At 32.4% G+C, this 7,294-nt stretch overlaps 1 long non-coding RNA gene across 1 annotated transcript in view; it reads left to right on the top strand.

Annotated features, from left to right (window-relative positions):
• The window catches only part of LOC145269643 (uncharacterized), a 22,975-nt gene extending 18,149 nt beyond the window's left edge, over positions 1 to 4,826 (top strand). The window contains exon 2 of the long non-coding RNA XR_013865153.1: positions 1,889 to 4,826. This is a non-coding gene — a long non-coding RNA (uncharacterized LOC145269643). The remainder of the gene's footprint in view (positions 1 to 1,888) is intronic.
• The last annotated feature ends 2,468 nt before the right edge of the window (positions 4,827 to 7,294 follow it).

Raw genomic sequence — 7,294 nt, 5'->3', positions numbered from 1 at the left:
ATGAAGTCTATTTTGAACTCTGTCAAGGCAAGATAAACTACTGTTGATTTTATATGCTGGGCCCTTCTTGTGCAGATAAAACTTCTCAAATGCACTTATGATGTTAGTCTGTATAAGCTGTTAACTTCGGTCAAAATTTAACATCTTTTTTAATCGGATTTTTTGAATATCAATCTTTAATACTTATTGGAGGCATTCCAATATAAAATCTATCTAGGAACATTTCCAGACACTTTGTGTAAAATTTTAAAAAATCTCGGCCCAGGCATTTTGGAGTCAATAGGGAACAAACTCATGGTTCCTTTTATATAATAGTAGAACTTTTGGTATTATTTGGATTTATCGGATTACTGATCTCATCTTGGGTTTGATTTTCATAACGTTTCGGTCGATGTAACCTCCGACTTTCTTCAAGTGTATCTTGTCAAACTTTGGGAATGTTTCTGTCGAACTTGGGAATTTTGACGGAAATAGAACCCTTTATTTACTTATTCATTTCACAGGAGTAGCATGCTCCTGTTCCGTCAGCCATGACTAAGTAATTTGCAATTGTATTTTTTAGTCGCCCACACTGACTATTAAACCACCAACCTTCAGGAAAATGCATTTACAATTCATTTTTCCAAGTACTCTAACCACTTCACAGGGGATTTGTGTTGAGGGAAAGCGCTTTAAGATAGGTTAAAATAAAAACATACAGATAGCAGAATAGTAATTTATCTTGCCTTTGGTAACATTTACTTGTTGCTTTTAGTCACAATAAAATACACATACACTATTTGATATATAAAAGTAATTTTAAATAGTTGTTTTAATTTTTAATTAAATTGATCTTTGTTTCTATTAATATTATATTTATTTTACAGATATAATGTCAAGGCTTACATAACCAAAACCATTTTCTGTTCTACTTAATTTACTTAAGATGTATCCAATGTTATGAACAATCGTGTAAAAATGAGTTTAATTTTTAATGTTGAATGATTATAAAAAGTTATTGTGCAGCCAACTTTTTTATATAGTATAACAGATTCAACTGCAAAAAAAACCCACTTTAAAATGGTTTATATAAGAAATATACTTATACTAAACGACCTTTTAGCGCCTATGAAAAGCTACAACGATTCAAGATGACAGGTGTATCAGTTGATGTTTATGTCAATGAAAGCAAAAGATTGTCTGGACTAGTAGGTAACCTAGGGAGAGGACTGGATCATACAGTCAAATTTGCTTTTATAATGGGATTCTCAGACTACAACAGTTACCTCACGTAGAGAGAATGGACGTCATCAAACTGATACCAACTGCACGGCTTTTAGTCAGCAAAAGAGTTCAAGAGACTGGGACATTGGCATCGAGTGCACGAAGTAATATGCTGCGAAATAAGGCTAAAAAATTAAATATCATCCGCCTATGGAGTCATTAATACATAATCCTTTCTGAAATTAAACCATATTTGCGACAAATAAACTTCAGTTTATGCCTGACTTATCCACCAAATTTAAATCATGAATGACCAACACTCTTTTTTATCACCAAATTTCAAGTACATCTGGATGCAACTGATTTGGGTTGTGTATCTCCAATTCAGGAATAATTTGGTATTATTTTGATACATATTGCATTTTTGATAACCCAGCCGATAAAAATCTGAGTGCTAATGATCTGGTAAATGTGAAGCCCATCCAGGATTGAACCCCTTACTGATGAGACGATCATCAAAGTATCCCCACATATCATTTGATGGTAATGAAATAAAAAATTAGATGAGTAACTTATCGTACCTTTGGTAAAACAATTTTGTAACATATTCAGTATTTATGTAAGGTATTATTTATAAATTTAGGCATTTTATCTTGAATTTCTATTAATGTTTTATTTTTTGCAGCCTATTAAAAGCTACAACAATTCAAGTGCACAGGTGAATCAGTTGATATTTACACCAATGAAATCAAAAGATTGGCTGGACTAACTGGATACCTAGGGAGAGGACAGGATCATACAGTTAAACCTGCTTTTATAATGGGATTCCCAGACGATGCGTCTATGGCACCACAACCGCTATCTCATGTAGAGAGAATGGGCGTCAGCCAAAAAAGTGTGAGAGATTGGGACATTGGCAGCGAGTGCACAAAATAATATGCTGGGAAATATAACTAAAAAATATGAGATAATAGATGAGTAACCTTTGGTAAAACAATTTTGCAAAAATATTCAATAATTATGTAAGGTATTGTTTATTTATAAATTTAGGTATTTTATTTTGAATTTCTATTAATGCTTTATTTTTTTACAGATGTAATACCCAGGATTACAGAACCAGAACTAATAAATATTTAATGTACATATATAATGCTTAGGATTACAGAACCGGAACTAATGAATATTTAATATACAGATATAATGCCTAGGCTTACAGAAGCAAAACCATTTTCCTGTTCAATTTGTGGTTCTTCATTCTCATATAATTCAACACTGAATAAACACATACGCATCCACACTGATGATGAATCGTTTTCGTGTGAAATATGTGGATATTCATTTGTACAGAAAGCTAATCTACAAGTCCACATGCGTATACACACTGGGGAGAGGCCATTCAGCTGTGAAGTGTGTGGAAATTCATTTGCTATGAAATCAACTTTGACAAAACACATACGTGTACACACAGGAGAAAAACCATATCATTGCGAAATATGCAGATCTTCATTTTCTCAGCAGTCCAACCTAAAAGTACACATGCATCTACATACTGGGGTGAAACCTTTTAGCTATGAAGCATGTGGATCTTCCTTTTCTCAGAAAGGACAACTGAATCGACACAGGCGTGTACACACTGGAGAGAAACCATTTTGCTGTGAGACATGTGGATCTTCTTTTTCTGACCAAACAACCTTGATAAAACACACAAGCGTTCACACTGGCAACAGACCATATTCCTGTGAATTGTGTGGATCCTCCTTTGCTCGGAAATCTACATTGTCGATACACAAGCGTATACATACTCGGAAGAGCAACCATAGTTGAAGTAAGTGTCCTTAATGATGCCAGCCTTAACAGAGCAGAGAAAAAAAAAGATAATGAAACACCAATGTCTTATAAATGATATAAAAAGAAATTTGAATCTTAGGAAGACCTCCATGATTTCAGTAATTATAGGAGCAACGTGAATCATAGAAAAGAATTTTAAAAACAACCTCATTATATCCTGGTGAACCAAGTGGAAGATAGATACAAAGAATTGCACTTCAAGAGACGGTTTAATTCTTTCAAATATTTCCTAATTGGAATGTATAAGATAGCATATCGTTAGAATTCAATTTAAAAAAATGTGGTCCTAAATGTAATTTAAAAAATTGATTACGTAGTGAAAGGAATAAAGTAACTTACACAAACAGGTGCACCTCTCTCTTTCCTGTCGGATGATGGAATGAGAAAGGGAAAGAGAAAGGAAAAATCTTAATTCGAAGACGACTCGATAATATACATGTGGCATTGATTTGCATAAGAGGACAGAAACTGTTATGAAAAGGACAAGTTGAAAGCACAATGGGAGTTTTTATTTCGACAGAGAGAGAGAGAGAGAGAGAGAGAGAGAGAGAGAGAGAGAGAGACAGGACGGTGGAAAATTTCAGTTAAAATTAGTTGTTGGAAAGCAGAAGTTTGAACAAGTACTTTTTCTTTATTTAATTTTTCTTTTTTTTTTCTTCCATTTCATATGGATACATTTTATTGAACCTTGGTTTTCTTTCTGGACATATTTATTTGGTAGAAGAAAACTTGAAGAGTGGAGATATTTTACCTTATCAAACATTTATAACGTATTTAATCACAGAAAATTATAAGAAAATTTAAAAGAGATAAATTAATAGAACAGAATTAATCTAGCCCCAAAACGAGAAAAATACTGACATTTAATTCTATAGAGATATGGATGTATTCTGCAGGTGTTTCTGCAAAGAAGAGAAAAGAATTCTGGGAATCTGAGATTTATGAAGCATGAAAATCACAAAGCAAGAAACAGCATTTACACCTTCCAAGATAGAAAAATAAAAAAGAGAGAAATTATTAACAGAACATAATAAACCTAAACACAAAAACTAAAGAAATTTTGTGCAGAATTCTGTAGAGGAATAAATGTGTGTCTGACTGCACATTTTTTATTCTAATTTTAATGTAATATTTTAATAGTAATAATTATACATTTTTACTATTATCATAAAAATTGTAATATTAATATTTTATGAGGAACATGTCCTCTTATTGCAAGTACATTATACTATCATAGGAGGGCATTTTCCTCATACAAGTATTAAGACATTACAATTTCTTATATAATATTCAAAATGTTATTTTTTGAGCGCTTGTTGAGAGTTCTACCTGATGGTGTTCCATTTGTAGCATTTCTGGAATTTTTCATTCACCAAAACTATTAAAGAACGCTGATAACATCAACTCTACTAAAAAAACAACTGGACATTTGGTAATTATAAGGATTTTTCTGGCCTTCTTTCTGACCATAGAAATATTATTTATTCTCAACAACTCCGTCTTTCTTCTAAATATAAACTAGGCTGAAATAAGAACTTGATTATCTCCCTTAGATCATTTGTTTCTATTTTTTATTTCTTTGTTTTTATGTGCAATAATTTTTATTTTTATTTTTCTTTAAAGTACGAGTTTTATTTTTTTGTAATATATGTTGTATGTTTGATAACCTAGATATTTGGCAACTATAAAGATTTTCTGATCTTTTCTCTGCCTGAAGAATATTGTTATCAAAAACTCGGTCTTTCTTCTAAACATAAACTATACTGAATGAAGAACTTGCTTTTCTCTCTTAGATCATTTGTTAATATTTTTGCCTTGACAGAGTATAAAATAGACTTCGTGGCTTGGTGAGCGATGCCCTTTTCTCTACCCTGCAACCTCTTTCGCACAGAAGAGACGTAGCGAGCCTGTCGTTGTTCTATCATTATTTCCATGGCAAGTGCTCGTCTGAGCTCCATTCTCTGGTCCCCCCTCGCCAATCTTTTTAAAAAAACACCCGATTAGCTGAAATCACTGTCAATAATTTTCCCCACTCCTTATCTGTGCCTAAATCAAAACGTAAATTCCATGAACAAATCTTCTTTCTTAGAACTGCACGCCTGTGGAACTCTGTTCCGCTTGCTTGTTTCCCTCCTGACTTCAACCTGGATGCCTTCAAGTCCAACACAAACAAATTCCTGATGAACCGCCCCCCCTAAGTAATGACACCTTATCAATTTTCCAATACTATTGCTACACTATCCCATTGATTACTGTACACACACTAACCCTTATCCCCGAGTGGCTTTTGGGCTTTGATAAGTTGTGAACTCCATGTAAAAAAAGAAAAAAGTTGCATGAACGAGGTGGCCAGTGTTCAGGTCCATTTCATGAAATTATTTGTTCATCAAATGTTTCTTTCAGTAAATTAATTGTACTGAGCGCTGTGTGGCATGTGGCTCTATTCTGCTGAGACCATACGTCTGCAACATTAATACCTTCCAGTTAAGTTTAAGGCAAAAAGAAGTTGATAATCATTTTTCTGTATTGCTATTAGTGATGGGACGATTCCAATATTTTCTCTGATTCCGTGCTTAATTCCCGATTCCGATACAATTCCCGATTCCGATTCTTTATAAATCTCTAATTATTTAACTATAAGATCGTTATTTTTCCCGATGTTCGTAAAAAGCACATGTTAAATATGCAGATATTTTCCTAAACATCAAAATACTCTTGTGGAGGATTAGGTGTATCAGAAATTTCGTGAAAATAGTGAATAATTCCACCCCATCTTTCCAAGCTTATAACTCCTCGAAAAATGTAATTAAAGCCCTAATTTTTTTTTTCAATTAAAAGGAGCAAGGACCAAGGTTTCATTAAAAAAAAAATGTGTTTTTTTTTTTTAAAAAGGTTTTAAACTTCGGACTTTACAGGTAAAATTCTAAAAAACGGGTTTTTTTTTTTTTTAAATTTGAATATATTATTTATTGACCTTTTCTCTTCAATTTGTGATATATAAGACTTTGAAACATAAATTAATTATTTACTTTTTAATAGACACTTGAAAATTGGGGGGGGGGCGTGAATTAAAAAAAAACGTTTGTCTAAAATATTATATTCGGTTTATTGGAAAGAACATAAAATTTCACATTGACCCTGAAAATATCGTAAAAATAGAATCAATAGAAAAATTTTGATAGATTTTTAAAGTTTAAAAATTGAAAAATATTGAGTTCGTAAAATTCATTACTGTTTTTAAAAAATATATATATATTTCTATTACTTTTAAAACAACTTTAATAGTTTATTTTGGAAGTATAATCCATAAAGAAAATAAACAACCCACTTTTAACAGAAAATTACGAGATTTTTATATTTTATTTGCAGTTTCGTGTTAGGGGTGTCAAAAATTCCTACAAAAATTCTGATACACCTGGTGGAGGATGATTTTTAGATTTTAGCTTTAAAATCAATAAATATTTATTATTTTATCATTATGGAAGATTTTAATTGAAACAAAATCAAATAAAAAAGACAATTACAAGAATCGTTTTGGCATCGGAAAATAGGCATCAATTTTTCCGATTCTAATATCGATTACGATACCGTTTTTTCTTATTCCTGATTCCGTGTTTTATTAATCGTCTCAATACTAATTGCTATGTTATGTTCTCACCCTATCGCCTTTGAAGACATATACATTGAACATTGACTTTTTCTGGATGTAATTGTGCTTCAGCCATAGCTTGTAGATTATCACCATTCCAGTTAATACATTGTATATCATATTTTTCATTTATTATTATTTAAAAAAAAAATTTTTTTACATAGGCATCACCACGTTATCAAGGCCAAGAGGCCACTCAAGGATAAGGGTTAAAGAGTGTACAGTAGAAATTGGACAATATAGTAATCATTTGTAATGAAAATTTAGTAAATTTGATAACTTATATGGAACGGCTCATCAAGAACTTATTTACGTTAGACTTGAAGACAACCATATTGTATTGGCCACAGACTTGATGTATGTGTTCCATTTATTATTTACTCGCAAGTCTACCCAAAATTTCTTACGGTCCTGGATATGACCTAAAACTATATCCGATGGTGAGCCCCCCCCCCTTGCGGGCCTTAAGGAGTGTGGAGCCACCCTTTAATTGCCATTGCTCCCAGGTCCACTCTGACCCAGAGTGGTAGCACCTGTTAGGGTCCCAACTATGGGTTAAATAGAATCCAACTTAAAAAAACAAATATACTCCAT

Source organism: Euprymna scolopes, chromosome 45 (assembly GCF_053919585.1).
Source record: "Euprymna scolopes isolate OS-2025 chromosome 45, ASM5391958v1, whole genome shotgun sequence".
Lineage (NCBI taxonomy): Eukaryota > Metazoa > Mollusca > Cephalopoda > Sepiida > Sepiolidae > Euprymna > Euprymna scolopes.
Note: the sequence above shows the minus strand (reverse complement) of the source record. Positions and strands in the feature narration are given on the sequence as shown.